Source organism: Acomys minous (genome assembly GCF_964271855.1).
Source record: "Acomys minous genome assembly, chromosome: 15".
NCBI classification, from domain to species: domain Eukaryota; kingdom Metazoa; phylum Chordata; class Mammalia; order Rodentia; family Muridae; genus Acomys; species Acomys minous.
The window spans coordinates 36514262-36531385 of record NC_140497.1 but is presented as its reverse complement, the minus strand read 5'-3'; positions in this window follow the sequence as shown (position 1 = coordinate 36531385).

Below are 17124 nucleotides of genomic sequence, written 5' to 3'. Positions count from 1 at the left end.
ACTCTGTCCCTAAACACTTCCAGTTAAGTAATTCAGAGGCAGCACTAAATACTGGGGAGGGGGAGGAGGCGGAAGGGAGGACGCTACTGAGTCCTGGGATAGAAGGGGAAAAAAAACAAAAACAAAAACAAAAAAAAAAAGAGACTTCCATGAGGAACATGCAGATGCAAAGGAGGGAGCAGAAGCATTGGGGGGCACCCCTCGAGGAGAGCCCCCAACCCTCTCCAGGGCTCTCCAGAATCACCACAGAGTAGGAGCTCCTTAAACTTCTCATGGTAACAAAGAAAGATGGCCGCAGGGGTTAAGTGATGAGCAAAGGGGCACACACATCTTTGGCAACGGGGCAAGCCCCAGAGTCTCACCTGCCTAGGCAAAGAGCAAACGGTTTGTTCGGTAGACGACCTGTTTCTCCTTGCCACATCCGTCTCCTGTTCTTTGCAGAGACTCCATGCCAGGCACTGAGAGTACAAAAGGCAAGGGTTGGGCCAGATCCACTGGAGAATGGAGGCTAGGCAGAAAGGACTGGAAGGAAATGGCCCTCTGCAGCCATCTGCTCCCCATTTGGAACATTTGATTATCAATATGTCAGCTCTCTGAGAGACAAATGGCATGATCAGTGGTCAGTAACACCCTGGTAGATAGGGAATTATTTTTATTAAGGAGGCAGATTTCAAGCAGTATAATGGAAAATCGTCACACTGCTTGTAACTCATTTCTATCACTGGTCTTCCATGGGTAGATTAAAAAAAAAAGCAAAAACCAGTGCCGTTTGCCAGTAAGTGATGGACATTCAAAGTTGGCTTATAAATAACGGCAAGGTCGAGGATGAGCCAATGGTAGCGGCTTTAAATGGGCTACAAAGCTGTAAAGGTTTGTAAAGGCTGGGAAGCTAGCTCCCCAGTTAAGGTTTTGCTGTGCGAGCATGTGGGCGTGACCGCCAGCCTGAGAAGGTAAGGGCAGGGGATCCCCAGAGCCAGCTGGCTAGTGGGGCTAATTGTTAGTAATTAGGCAGCGGTACAGCAATCCCAAAGGCCCTGAGGACCATGGGAAAACAGGAAACCTCAGAGCCACCCTAAAATACATCGCTTGTCATTGGAAGCACATCACTGCCAGGCACCAGGATTCAGGTTCCCCTAAATTCCCCAAAGGTCATCTCTGTATACCCTTCCAATAAAGCCTCCTCCATGGGTCTGTTGCATGGTGTGATTTGTATATCACATAGTTACACCGAGACAACACTAACACTCGCTGATATTACTACTTGCTTAGACGGACAGATCCTCAGTGAACAAGATGGAAGGACAATTGTGCATGATTCTTGGCATCAAGCTCAGATCTCCACATGCACATGCACATCCATGCGTGCACATGTGTGTGTGTGCACACACACATAAGCAAAAACATACAGAGGCACGCATGCACACTACACACATGCATACCCACATATGGAGGGGGAGCAGGGAGATAAAGGGTTACTGATGATAGTAAATGCCATTAACTAATCACTCTTGGTGAAGCTGGTAAAACTAAAAGGTAAACTAGTTACTTGTGGACAGCAGAGCCCAGTGAGAACCCTCAAGAATTTCTAGTCTTTTTTCCTAGACTAAGAAGTTCACAGGGATGCAAGGATAGTAGCAGAGACAGAACGAGGGTTTTGCTTGTGTTTTGTTTTGTTTTGTCTCTTGACAGGGTTTCTCTATGTAGCCTTGGCTGTCCAGGTCCACTTTGTAGACCAGGCTGGCCTCGAACTCAGGGATCACCTGCTCTGCCTCTGCCTCTCTGAGTGCTGGGATTAAGAGAGTTTATGAAGAGAGTGGGCTAGAGCAATAATTCAATAGGCAAAGTCTTTGATGTACAATCATGAAGACCGACATTCAATCCCCAGGCCCCATGTAGAAAAGATGGACAGGGTGTTTGTAATTTCAGCCCTGGGGAGACAGAGATAATTACTGTGGCACTCGGTGGCCAGCTATGACACCTGCTGTCACGGGAAAAACTCCCGTTTAGCAGGAAGGTGATGATCGTAAATGACCAACAAAAAAAAAGCCAACAAATACCCCTGCTGATGTCAGATAGTACTCTATGTTGCCAAGATAACAAAAGGATCATGGGAGAAAATGGGTAGATTTGGAAGGGATGAGAAGGCTGTCTGAGAGTAAAGGGAAGCAAAGATATCAAGAAATTTTTCAGACTGCAAAATCATCCACAAATTCCCAGGGCCCCATCCCACCAGGCCTCTGAAGCACCAGAAAAACTGATGCCAGCAGAGGAGTAGTCTAAGACCCTGCTCTCTAGCTAGAGGGCAGATCCAGATCCAGAATCTTAGAGAGTTTATTTAGTCTGCTTCCACCAGGAGAGGATTTTAACCCAGAAGTGACAAAATTCATTCAACTTGCATTTTGTAAAGCTACCCTAGATACTGAGAATGGAAGCGAATGTGAAGAGATAGTTGTGATATTGCTGAAATCAAGATGCTGGGGTCTTAAAAGCTAGGCACGCACGTGCACGCGCAGATGCACGCGCGCGCGCACACACACACCAAAAAACAAAACTCAACATTCATCTTTCTTGCTGAGTTTAGCAACCTTTGAGGAAAAACAATGGAATGACAGATGGAAGCTAAAATACTGTCCTCTCTTGACAGACAAGGTACAAGAGCTTAACAAAGACCCAACAATTAAATAGTCTTTCACCTACATAGGTTAAGAAGGAAGAGGAAGCCGGGCGTGGTAGTGCACACTTTTAATCCCAGCACTGAGGAGGCGGAGGCAGATAGATTTCTGTGAGTTTGAGGCCAGCCTGGTCTACAAAGCAAGTCCAGGACAGCCAAGGTTACACAGAGAAACCATGTATTGAAAAAACAAAACAAGAAGAAGAAGAAGAAGAAGAAGAAGAAGAAGAAGAAGAAGAAGAAGAAGAAGAAGAAGAAGAAGAAGAAGAGGAGGAGGAAAAACTTCCCCAATCTGGGCTGACCATGTTTCTAGAAGAGCCAAAGACTATTTAACAAGAAATACAACCTAGGCCTGAGACATTCTCTTTTGAATTGTTGACCAGGGTTGTTCAGAAACTCCCTAAACATTATTAGCTGGAGCCACTGCTCTTTGTTGTTTTCCAGAAGTGGAAAGTATTGCTTAAATCAGTATGCATCTCAAACCCAAGCTGTGTCTGACCTGAAAGCTTCCTTCCCAAGGACTAGCTTTCATGGTACCAGAAGAAGGCACCATACAAGGACTGATCCCGTTTACTTCCTTGACCTTTGCCACAGGAAGCACAACACTCCCTTCCTCTTCTCCCATACTCCCAGCTGTGGTCATGATCCCTGGCTTGGCTGCTCTGTTTTTTGTTTTTGTTGTTTTCTCTCTTTATCTTCAATAAGTTGTCCTTGCACCCACTGAGTAAAATTTAAATTATTTTATCTGTGAGTCCAAGAGCCTGCAAAGGGGACCCTGAGCCTTCAAATGACAGTGAAGTAAGAGAGGCCAGGGCTGACAGTGACACAGGGGCTCTCTGTGTAGTAAGAAGCATCAAGCATGAAGAAGCATCCTGCTTCATGTGAGATGCTGATCATGAAAAGAGAACGCCGAATAGTTTACACACTCAAAATATTGATCGTCAAGCACCGGGCTGGCCAGCTCCAGCTCTGGCCTGGGGCTAGCCCATAGTTTATCCTCTCTGTAGAAAATGTTATTAACTGACCCATTGACAATCTTCAGGGAGGTGGCATTCACAGTCATAATTTCATCAGGACTCTGCGCTGGCTTCCATGCCTGTACCCTCTGTGGATGTAAAGAGGCTCCTATCCACCCTCCTCTAGCTCCGTCTGAGTTCCACTGTTCCTGCACGTCCCTTTTACGAGTTAGACAACTCCCAGCTCCTCTGTAACCTTTGCTCATTTCTGCTTTTGATTTGCTGCAGTTTTACCTTAGCGCTCTTAAAATTCAGAAAGCAAAGCTCTGCGTGACGCCCTGTCACTGAGCCTGACCTCGCTGTGTGTGTGCAGCCCAAGGGTTGCTCCCTGGTGCTACTGTGTCCAGCCCAGTTCACCCTGGCCACAGTCACTCTCTGTCAACACCGCTGCCCCACTGCCTGCGGACTTCAGCTTCAGAGACTCCCAAGTCCCCGGGGCTTTGTCTGCTGTGCTGTCTCCCACCTGGCTCTGCATTACATAGCTGATATTCCATCCTTAAGAAATCATGTTACCCATGTTATTACCGAAAGGTGCCTTAGAATTCATCAGACATTTGTCAAACTTAACAAGGTTGCCTGAGTGCTGCCAATATGGAGACAGGTGATTCCCTGTGCCCTCCAGTGTCTCAGGGAGACCAAATTACCAGCTTCTTGGGTGTCAGGGAAGAGACCAGCTACTCGGAGTCCATTAATCCTTCACTTCTGGCCAGTGTTTCCCAAACTGGATATTTGGAGGGGGGGGGGGGGAGAGGGATTGTTGATTTTGATAGCATCACCAAGTGATGAAGATCAAGTGAAGTCTGCCCAAGAGTAGGCCACTGGGAGGGAGGGGTAGCATGAAGGTATGGCACTTGCCTACCAGGCATGAGGCCCTGGGTGTGATCCCTAACCCAGAGAAGTAGACGAAGAGGAGGAGGACAGAGGAGGAGGAAGAGGGGGGAGGAGGGAGAGGGAAGGAACAGAAAAACAAACAAACAAACAAACAAACAAAAACTAATGTGAGCTATTAGATGAAAGCCAACTCCAGAGTCACATGATCCCCCTGACACACACACACACACACACACACACACACACCAGCCTGTTTTTCCTCACACATATGGGTTATCCAGCCATGAACTCTAGACTCCTTAAGCATCCTCTCCCCTGAGGTCCTATGCTGGCTGTGGCTCTAGAATGTTCTTGCTTCCAACTCATCTGTTTCCTTCTCCTAAGCCTTCCCTGGGCATCACAACTCCCAAGTATACAACACTGTGTATGACTCTTCCAGGTTGTCCCATAGACCCAGACTTAGCATGCTCTGCCTTTTGGACTGGCCCTGACCAACAGAACTTTCTGCGGTACCGGTGCCTTGAATACCTTCTCTGTCTGGTCAGGTGACCACAGGGGTCATATTTGAAATGTGTCTGGCAAGACTGATGGACTGAATTTTGTCGTACGGTTGACTTTTTATTTAGGTTTAACTGGCTACCTGTACCTAGGAGCTCACTTAAAGTTTCTCTGTTCACCTGGCAGCTGCATGCAGGTACTCAGGCTAACTTGCAGTCACCTGATACTGATGGCTGGGGCTTTGGATGGGGTTGGGTGAATCTGAATGGCAGCCCACTGCTATGATGTGAAAGAAATCAACAGCTTCTACGTTGAACAATTGAGATTAAGTGGCTGCTACCACCTTAGCAGCCAGGTCAACATGCTGTTGTCTAAACAGGATGGCACTGAAGTTGAGTAAGACCTGATGCTTAACCATGAGGAGCTCGGTCAATCCTCATCCATAGGGTACATTCAACCTTGGATGTGGCCTAAGAGATGCATTCTTTCGGTGTTTTTGACTCTCATTTTTTCAATTAAATTAAAAGTCCATGAGGGACCAGGACCCATGTCTACTGTCTTATGTACATGACATATAGGGTACTATTGTATACATCACCTGCAGAAGAGAAGCAAAGGGACATTCTCCTTATGGCTCCCAGGAGGGGCCAGCCCTGCTGACCCCTGGATCTGAGACTTCTCAACTCCTGTGCTAGGACACAATACATTTCTGCTGTCGCACTTTAGCCACCAGGTTGTGGTGTTTAGTGGTCACAGTGGTCAGTCTAGGAAACTAGCAGATATTTTATTTACCTTTTTTTAATTTTTAGAAAATCTTTTATTTATTCATTGAAATGTTCATGCATGTATAAACTGTATTTTGATCATATCTGCCCCCACTCCCTCCTTCTATTTTTCCCATAACCCCCAGCATATGCTCCACCTATCTTTAGGGTCCTCCTATCTTTTTTTTTTTTTAACCCACTGAGTCCAATTAATACTGCCTATTGCAAAGTTACCTAATCTTATTGACTGGATCTTGTGCAAGTAGTCATTACTGCAGTAAGTTCCTGAAGACAAAGGCCAAGTCAAGTCCCTAAGACAGCATTTCACAGACATGCTTCCCCGGCCTCTGCCTCTTCCGTTCTTTCCAGCCCTCTCTCCTTGATGCTCCCTGAACATGAGAAGGGTGGGCTTTCATACAGATGCCTTATTTAGGGCTGTACACCCAACAACCACTTATTCTCAGAGCTTTGACCAATCATAAACCCCTGTCTTAACCACTGCCCACTGCAGGAAGACCAGTCTCTGACCAGCGAGGGCAGCACTGATCCATGGGTAAAACCATAAACATGTAGAAGGCAGTTTGACATGTCCATTTATCAAAACACCACTAGTAGATTCCCTCTAGGGCCTATGACCTCCTGATTCATTGGCTTTCCACTGGGTTTATAGGAACATTCATTTACTTTTTTTTTTTAATGTAAAGGGATAAATTGGGACTGAGGGGGGAAAAAACAAAACAAAAGCCAAAAACACCCCTTGTGCTCCAATTCCCCCCAGCTTGATTTTTTTTTTCATCAGCCAGCTAGGTGGTATAAAATCACCTTCTGCCTTCACGGAGTGGCTAGATATTTTCCAGGGTGCTTTAATTTCAACGTTTCTGTCCCGAATCCATATAATTTTGACTTTTCTAGCACTGTTTTTCCATTATCCCTTAGCTCAGGGAACACAGGTATACCCTTCATGGTCATTATCATAAAAAATAGAAAATGTCTATTCCAGTGTGCCAGGGGCTCCCAAAAGCGGATTAAGAAGATGTGGTTCTTCCTGCTATGGGACGCTGGGTCCAAGGCCAGCATTTGGACACCGCGATACCATTTGTCTTAATTTGCTAAACTTATTCAATGCATATTTACTTAACGCCTGCTTTGCAGCATGTGCTGGGGGGTGTCTTGTCTAGGGCTTTGAAAATTAGCAGGAAGAATGGCCCAGAAGGAAGCTTGGCTTCCTGTTTCATTTCTCTACCTGCCTGTTTCCTGGGGAGGTACTGAGTAAAGGCCCATTTGCAAAAGCACACAGTAATTAGCCAAGGGCAGGCAGAGGTAGGAGAGCTGCCAGCCATCTGCAGTCCAAGTCCCATGGCTATCTGTCTCTCTCCCCGACCCCTGGAGTTCATGCCTTCTGTAGCCCGTCCACAGCCACATTAGAACCCTGCAGGTGGCCCACTTCAGCCAGCCCGGTCCTCAGAAGGCAGACCTATGTGTTCCCTGGCAACCTGGAAGCCAAATGGAGGAAAAAAAAAAAAACCCGCATCTTTCTCCTGAAAGGATGCCTCCACACCTGGCCACCATGCCCATGACTGAGTTCTGGCTGAACACAGTCCTGCCTGCCATACTCATGAGCACAGCCACCAGAAGCTACTCCAGCGAACCAGAAATTAAAAGCAGGTGCCCACTTCCTGCCAGCTGGCTGCCGTCATCAGACAAAATGGCAAAAGCCATCACGCTTGCTGGTGTTCTCAGTGGCTCACACGTACAACTTCCCGTGTATTCCCTACTGACCCCAGCCTTCCCTGTGTACTTATGTCCTTGACTAGAAGCTCAGATCACGCAGGTCCTTGAACAACTGGCCATGGACCAGCTCTCTCCATGCCTCCCTGCAAAGCCTGAGCACTCTGGTCCATTTGGCAAAAACTAATCCTAACTATGGGGATTGTGCTTAATCTTCACAAAGTGGCAAAACAGGAAAGCAAGCCATGTCTGAAAGCAAAGCCAAAGAGCTTCCCCTCCTTCTGTGAAAGAGTCCGACCTCGTCCACCCCACCCCCCCACCCCTGCCCCACAGGAAAGCAGGGAGGGGAGGGAAGGGAAGGGATGCTTGATTTTTTTTGTGTGCCAAATCCATGGAAGAAAAGCTAACGTAAGAACGAAGGCCCAGCCTGTGGCTGTGGCTGTGGCTGTGGCTGTGGCTGTGGCTGTGGCTGTGGCTGTGGCTGCCCCTTCCAGGCCACAGAGTCTCTGCCATAGGAGTACCTGGGCAAGATGGGTTTTTGTCCCCTTTCTCTGTGAAAACAGATGTCTAAGCGCCTGGTAACTCTGCCAGGCAGAACCTGCCAGGAGCAGAAAAGATACAGCAGACACAGTCCCTCACACAGAGGCGGAACCTTGGGCTTCGTGACCTCAGAGGCCGGGTTAAGGAGGACCAAGCTGCATTGTTGAACCCTGACTTCTGACTCTCTGAACTCCCTCAGCCTTGTGCTCAGGTGTCTTCCAAAGCTTAATTAACTGACAGCTGTTAAACGCCTTGAGCTAGAGAAATATAACAATAAACCGCACTTCTCAGGAAGCAGAGTCGCAGCACCAGCCTTCCTTCCAGCTAGGAATCTAGGTCAGAATCCAGGATCAGTCGCTAATGTTAGTATGTGGGCTAGATTCTCAGCAAAGCTAAAATAGCCTTTGGATTTCCTATTGTTTGGACTGACTACCGTAGGAGGGGGGACAAAAAAACCCACTTTTTAAAAAGATGGGTGTGGCGCCCGCACCACGGTACTGAGTCGAGGGGGAGAAGCTGCAGATTTAACTCATGCACTCTCTCTCTCTCTCTCTCTCTCTCTCTCTCTCTCTCTCTCTCTCTCTCTCTCTCTCTCACACACACACACACACACACACACACACACACACACACACACACAAAATAACACAGCGGGTCCTTTGTGCTAAGAGAGCAGCAGCCGCAGCAGCAGCAGCAGCAGCAGCAGCAGCAGCAGCAGCAGCAGCAGCAGCAGCCACAGCAGTGGTTTATTCTTCTTTCTCCCAGAGTTCCAAAGAGCCTTCTTATAGGCAGCAAAACAGGAATCCTCCTCCCACGTGAAACCCCTCAAGAGGTAATCGCACACAGGAGGAAAAGTCTCGAGGAAGGGAGGTGTGTGTTCTCAGAGCAGTAAACACAACTAGCTAACCAAGATAAACACAGACATGGAAGCTGCTAGAAACAGGACATGAAACAGCAAGACAGGCAGGCAGCCCAGTCGGGCCTGGTTCCTACAGATGGGTCATATATATATGACCATATATATATATATGAGCTAGCCTTGAACTCACCGTCTAGCTGAGAATAACCCCTGAGTTTCCAATGCCATCGCCTCCAGTTTGTGCCACGCCAGGGATGGAACACGGGATTTCATCATGCATGCTAGGCAAGCACTCTGCCAATTATTTTATATTTAGTGTTATTACGGCTTAAATCTGAAACGTGGCACACAGGCCCATGTTTGTTTCCTGGCTGTTTTGAGAGACTATGGAGGTTTTAGAGCCATGTCGGCTTGGCCCCAGGCAGGCACTGGTTCAGGCTGCGGTCGGCTTTCTGTCTACAACAATATGAGGAATTCTTTTTTTTACAATGGACTCCGGCAGCCATGAACTGGGCCATGTCTTCCAAACTGTGGTGGGTTAAGAATGTCTGAAATCACGAGGCAAATAAACTTTTCCTCGCACAGTTGTTCTGTCAGGTATTTTGGCTCTGCAAAGCAAAACAGCTAAGAAACACAACACGGTCCCCATCCAACCTCTAAATCTCTGTCCACGGGGTTTCTCTCCCCGCAGAGCCCTTTCCGGTCCACGTTGCGCCTTCATCCCTCCTACCGTCGTCGTCTGCAAGCTAATGGGAACGCGTTTATTTCGAGGCATCAATAGCCATGTTCCAGGTTCTCCGCAACCAAAGACGCTCACTTCCTGCAGCGCTCCCCTACTCACTCCTGGACAGCTGTCTTTCCACTCCACAGCAAAAGGCCTCCATCTCACTCCTCTGTCTTAGTTTCCTTTCTGTTGCTGAAATAAGACACCACAACCAGGTCTGGAGAGATGGCTCAGCGGGTAAGAGCACTGCCTGCTCTTCCCGTGATCCTGAGTTCAATTCCCAACAACCACATGGTGGCTCACAACCATTCATACTGGACGCCCTCTTCCGGCATGCATATGGTGGGGAGAAGATGCCACCGGGCTCTTCTTCAGTCCGCTCTCCACTACATATATGCATTTTTTTTTGAGACAGGGTCTCTCACCCTAAGGCTAAAGGTTTAATAACACCTGCCTTAAAGCCATACGCCAATGAACTTTCTCCTCATGAGGATAGTAGTCTGCTGTGGCTAAAGGGAGGAAAAAAAATAATTGCCCATACTGGAGAAATGCCATGATACAGGAAGGTGCAGACACCATCCCCTGAGAGCTGCGGGCTACACTCTGGGCCTAAGAGCGGCTCTTCCTGCTGTTGCCCAGCTGACTGACCTCGAGCCTGCGCATGTCAGGTCCTATCTTCTCACACAGAGCATGCCAGGTCCTATCTTGTCACACAGACTCAAGTCTCAGAAAAATGAGATCCAGCGCCCCAGTCCCTCACAAACTCTAAAGGACCACACAGTGCCATATCCCATGGCTTGAGTCCCACTGTTCCCACAGCCTCCCTACTGCGCCCGCCCGGCCAACATCTGCGGTAGCCGGAGACAAATAGCAGCAACTTTACCTCAGCTGCTGCTGGAAACGAACCATAGATTAAAGCCTCTGGAAGTCAAAAAGCCGGCCCCAGACAAAACACTCCAGTGTGACAGGCAGCATGAATTACCCGCTAAGACGCAGTGACAGTCGGCAATGTTGTTCCCATCACTCTCCCCCTTGGGAAGACAAGGAAAACACATTGTTTCTGGGAGGGGAGAGGCAGGGAAACCATTTTTCCCCCTCAGCAGACCATGGGGAGCCATGGAAAGATGGTGAACTTGGGAGGCAGGCCTGGCACTCACTCATTTCAAGAGCCCCTGGGAGAGGAAATAAACAGCCAGACTTTCAACGTTCTTATCAGAGTGCAGGAAGTTAACAGCGCTGACCCAGCACTGGACCTTTCCTTCCCTGTGTGACAGGATGGAAAGATTCTTCAAGGAACACAGTGAGAAATGGCTTTGGAAGGGATGGGGGTGGGGGTACCAAAACCACACCTACAGAACTCATAAAATCTCATTCTTGTTAAGAACAAGCCACCAGCCGGGCGTGGTGGCGTATGCCTTTAATCCCAGCACTAGGGAAGGAGAGGCAGGCAGATCTCTGTGAATTCGAGGCCAGCCTGATCTACAGAGCGAGTCCAGGACAGCCAAGGCTACACAGAGAGACCCTGTCTCGAAACACACACACACACACACACACACACACACACACACACACACACACACACAAAGAGAGAGAGAAAGAAAGAAAAACAAGCCACCACTAAAAATAAATAAATAAACAAAAAGAACAACCATTATCTCTTCTTTCTTTTTTCTTTTGGTTTTTTGAGACAGGGTTTCTCTGTATAGCCTTGCCTGTCCTGGACTAGATTTGTAGACGACGCTGGCCTCAAGCTCAAGAGATTCTTCTGCCTCTGCCTCTCCAAATGCTGGGGGATATCCATATATATATGTGTATATGTGTGTGTGTGTGTGTGTGTGTGTGTGTGTGTGTGTGTGTGTGTGTTATTTCATGTGCATTGATGTGAGGGTGTCAGATCCCTTGGAACTGGAATTACAGACAGTTGTGAGCTGCCATGTGAGTGCTGGGAACTGAACCCCAGTCCTTTGGAAGAGCAAACAGTGCTCTTAACCACTGAGCCATCTGTCCAGCTCAGTTATCTCTTTCTTAATCTTATCAAATGTGAAAGAAGCTCTATATGAGGCTACTTGGAAACCCGCCCACCCCCCCTTTTGTTTCTGTCCAGAATAGGTCACTTGGGTGAATGTGGTGGTATTTGCAGACACCACAGCAGAATGTATTGGAGGAGCTGGAATTCAGGGATTCTGGCCTGGGCTGCAGACACCAGTCCACAGTAGAGAGGAACCCAGGTATCTGGACATTTTACAATGAAGAGTGCAAGCCAACCAGTTCCTCCAAAATAAAAGCATCAACATTTTCTCAGCCTTTTTTTTCCCCCTCCATTTGTTTGTCTGTGGTTTTGTTTGCATAAAGTCCAAGCTAGCCATGAACTCATCACGATGTAGCCCAAGCTGGTCAGGAACTCATGAGGTAACCCAGACTGGCTTCAAACTTTCAGTCCTCCTGCCTCAACTTTCCCTAGTGCTGTGACTCAAGTTAGTGCACCTTGCAGGGCTAAGGATATATTTTCACTTTTAATCGGGTTATTAAATATTTATTTGTGCATTGTTTGCCTGCTCGTGTATATGTGCACATGCCAGAGTGCATATGAAGTCAGAGGACAACTTATGGCCCCTCCCACCATGAGTCCCCAGGGACTGTGCTCAGGGTGCCAGAATTAGCAATAAGCATCCTTAGCCACTGAGCTGTCTCTCCTGCCCGTGGTGTGTTTTTAACTGGTTATTATGCATGTATGTTCTTGTTGCCTTTTCGGCGTGTAATTATATTCAAGGCACTTGCAAGGCCCTATGGCGATTGCTCTGCCCCCCAACCCCCACCCCACCCCCTCTGTCTCTATCTATCTTCCATTCAAATGAAAATAATTTTTCACAGATCCTGGTCCCATCTCCCCATAGAGAACATTTGTGCTCTTCAAGATGCTGCTTGGCCCCCCCAGCTTCTGATAGAGACCAGCTCAGCTGTTCCTAACCAGGTTATGGATGTCTCGGAGCCAACACAAATCTCAAATCTTCTTCAAGTCTGTTGAGCCTGACAGGGTCGTTTTTCTTAATGTTTCAGTTTCTTGTGAGGCCGTCTTTGGCTTGATGGCTTTATTCAAGGTTCCTCCCGAACAGGACAGATGGCTGCTCTGGTTTTGGTATGAGCCCTTGGTCACCTGTCCCTTAATCTTCATATTTTTACTTTACGTGGAAGTTAAGCCTTGCTGTCCGTGAAATCCATATCTTTACTCTCCTTGTGAAACAGGTGCCTGTGTGTTAACACAGAGCCGAGACACATCTCCATTTTCATTTAAGACCTGTCGCTTTGTATTTTCTTTGACCTGTGAGAGATTGAGTTGCTAGAAAGATCTGTCGGGCTCTATTGTTTCTTCTGATCATTGTTTTATTTTGGTTTTATTCTCTGTGCTTCTCTCTTAGGGGAAAAAAAGCTTTATTAAATATAACTTAATAAAACCCTGTTCGATGCGCCTAGCATATTCCCAGAGTTAGACAACCATAAATTTTAGAAAATTTTCATCACTCAAAAAAAAAAAAAAACTAAACTACACACCCAATTTCCTCCCTTACAGCCCTAGGGAAACCACCTGTCCCAGTTTGCTTTCTACTGCTGTTGACGAACACTATGAACAAAGGCGACTTGGGGAGGAAAGGGTTTGTTCACGTTAGAGCAGCGTACAGCCCATCAGCAAGGGAAGCCAGTAACTCAAACAGGGCTGGGACATAAAGTCAGGGCGGAAGCAGAGGCCCTGGAGGAACGCTGCTCACTGGCTCACATTCATCTTCCTTTAACAACTGAAAGTGACCCACCCAGGGATGGACCATCCCACAGTGGGTTGATCATTAATCAAGAAAATACCCCCAAGACTTGCCTACAGGCCAATCTGATGGAGGCATTTTCTCAACTGAGTTTCCCTCCTCCCAGATGACCCTTGTTTGTGTCAAGTTGACAAAAAACCTGCCTGCCAGCTGCCAATCCAATGTCTCCTGTAGATTCACTTGACTTGACTATTTTATAGAAATGGGGCATGTACAATATGTAGAATATTGCTTTGATTTCTTTTATTTGGTGTATTTTCCAAAAACTCACCCATTGTGTTGTATACATTAGTATTTTGCTGTTCTTCACTGTCAAATAGTGTTTTGTGGATAGACCACATTTTCCTAACCCACTCATTGATGGCTCTTTCAGTATTCATTGGGGACTGTTATATATAATGTTGCTGTGAGCATTCAAGTGCAAATTGTTGTAGAGACTCAGAAATGGGCTTTCTAGGTTACTTCTTGCATTTTTTTGAGAAACATGTTTCTCCAAACTCTTACGAGGTCATTTTCACCCAGTGCTCATGAAATTCTGCCAGCTCTTTATTAAGCAAGCATCGAGAAGTGTTTAGGAAGTCATTACTTAGCTGTGGCGGCAAGTTAAGTCCCAACATTTCGATGACTCAACGTGTTCAAAGTTTATTTCTGCCCTGCCTGCCAATGGGAAGTCACTGGCTGGCATGTGGCTCCTCCCAGGTGGTAATTGGGAGATGCCAGCACATCTGCTTCTGCAAACACACAGGCGCAGATCGTCCCATGGGTGAGAAGCAATCTCATCCCTCCGACTCAATGCAAGTCGAACTGGAAACCCCGACTTTGTCAGGATAAGCAGCCGCTCCCGGATGCGACTTCACGGCACGCTAAAGCAATTTCAAAATGTCACTGGCCAGCTGGCTGACTGCCACATGTGGGTTTCCGCGAGGGCTGTATAAGCTGGAAACTCGTGGCACAGGACGAACGGGGAATCTATGCCAGGAGCCCAGTGCAGATGGGGGAGGGGGGGCGTCATTCCTTTCCGTTTGTCTTCTGCTTACAAAGGAATTGTCCCTGGGTCCAACCGAATGCCAAGATACAGGTAGGGACTGTTAAGTGGGATCTGTGAACTTGGGATCACATCTCTTGTCTAAAACCCCGCGTCGGTATATTCCTTGATGCCATACCTACTGCTCCTGTGGAAAGGCCAGCTGTGGATCTTTGCATTTGGGGAGTTATCTAATTGGTCTTCTCTAGTAATAAAATAGATCCCTTCCTCTTCTCAGTAGGACTGTGAATCAAAGCATTCCCCTGCCTCTAACCTCAGGATGGACCTTTGTCCCACAGTACCTCACAGTGACCTTTCTGCCTGGAATTTGAACCCAAAGTAAGGTGACACAAAAATAGACACACCCAGAGGTCAGGGTCCTGAAGAGATATTGTCCAGTCCTTTCTGCTCCTGACATCTTAAAATGCTGCCGTCCTAGTTTTCTGGACTCGGCGAGTTGCCCCAGATCCTTACACAAAAGCCCTGCTTAATTAAGTCAGTGTTGGCCTCTTGTCCCTTGCAACAAAGAATCCCAACTAATACTCCACCTAAGGCAGGAACCCGAGAATCCTTCTAACACCTCTTTTGATCTTTTACATTCAAGTCCTATAGACTCTACAACCTGTGCGGCTTTCAGATCTGTCTCCTTTCTCAGCTAACTCCATCGCTGTAGTTCGGATTCTTGGCATTATCTGCCTGAACTTCAATAGATCCCTTTCCTACTATTTCTCTGTTCCCATAGAAACTTTCCTAAAGTACAAATAACAGGTTTTAGGCATTATAATAGCAGCATGGCTGCCGTGGAATTATGCGCCCTTAGCATACTTGCTGGTGGACCGGATCTGTCCCATGCATTCTCAAGGGTAATTTGACTACCCACATCAAGAGCCAGTACAAACATAATGCCATCTCTGACTCAACACCACTTGGTTGCAAGCATTATTTTGCCACTAAAGAAACAGACTCACATGCAAAGATTTAGACCTGAAAATGTTCTCTGAAATAATCATCTATTCGTTCACTGGATAAGTATCGAATGTCTACTCTATGCCAATGCTATGATTGCTACTCAAGACAACAAAATTATTGGGGGCACAAAATTAATAAAATAGTTAGAGAGAGCATATTAAATCAATAGTCATGGTGGCATGGCGTGAGTCTATGCCATCATTAAATGCCATATTTTAGGGGACTATTTAATGGTACTAGGGGAATATTTAATGGTACTAGGGGAATATTTAATGGTACTGGCAAACTTACATTAAGGGGTGAAGGGGACCATTATAGTAAGTATATTTTATATACATACTGAAACCCATTTAAAAGGAAGAAATGTTACACACACAGCAAAATATTAACAATGGTAAACTGTATCAATGTGACAGATATATTTTTAAATCTTAGCCGGGCATGGTGGTACATGCCTTTAATTCCAGCACTCAGGAGGCAGAAGGCAGGTGAATCGCTGTTAGTTCATGGCCAGCCTGGTCTACAAAGCAAGTCCAGGACAGCCAAGGCTACACAAAGAAACCCTGTCTCAAAAAAAAAAAAAAAAGAAAAAGAAAAAGAAAAAGAAAAAAAAATCTTCACCTCTTGTGGTTATGGAAGGCTCAACTAGATAGTCCAAAATGATTTCCTCCCAAATTTTCATATCCCTCATCATATCAGCAACGTTCATTTCACCATAGAAGGTAAAATACATACATACATACATACATACATACATACATACATACATACACACATATTCAAGGTTACAGAGATTGGAACATAGGGGCATTTTAGGAGTGAAAATCATGTGATTCAGAAAAGGTCACAGTGACAAGGGGACACTCAAGTACGGTCTTAGCACTCTCCATACCTGTGGCAATCACAGAGTTGTCCAGGCAAAATAGTTCACAAACAGCTGATGCAAGCGTCTCATCTCTGGGAAACCCTGCTGTACCCACTCCATCCTGCGGTGAGTTATTTGTGGCCAAGCTGTGACTCTGTATGCCATTCTTGTCCAATAATAAGTTTGTGTTTACGTATGGGTGTTTCCCTATAGCTTGTGTTTATGTATGGGTGTTTCCCTATAGTTTGTGTTTACGTATGGGTGTTTCCCTATAGCTTGCAAATGTCTTCACGACAAAGGCAATGAGTTGACCCCCACCACCACCAGCAGCCTGCACCCTGCCAGACAATAGTAAGTGCCCAATGAGGAGCTGATAAGCACTTGATTATATAAACGAGACCTGGTCTTAGAACCAAAGATGAATTCCAACTCCGCGTCTCCCACTCAGCAGTTACAGAGTAATTGGCAAGGTTTCAAATCCTTCTGCAGCCTCTTTTCTCATCTGTGAATGGGATGACAGCGATGCCGCTTGCCTGCTAGGATTAATTTGGGAATTCTAATAAGGATAAGAATATGTAAGATGTCTGGTGTTTGGCTTACGGTGGGAATTTCATTAAATCACATAAAGCAGTGTTGTATAATATTGGGGGTGACAAGCAGTTCACGGAAGAGAGGTTACTGAAGAGGTGTCCCTAGTCACTTAAAATCAAGGCGAGCTCAGTGCATACTCAGCGCAAACGCTACCACCCTGGCTCATAGGGCTTTGGCCTCTGTTGGCAGAGTTCTTTGTCTCGCTCATACTGTGATCCCTCTGGGGCCC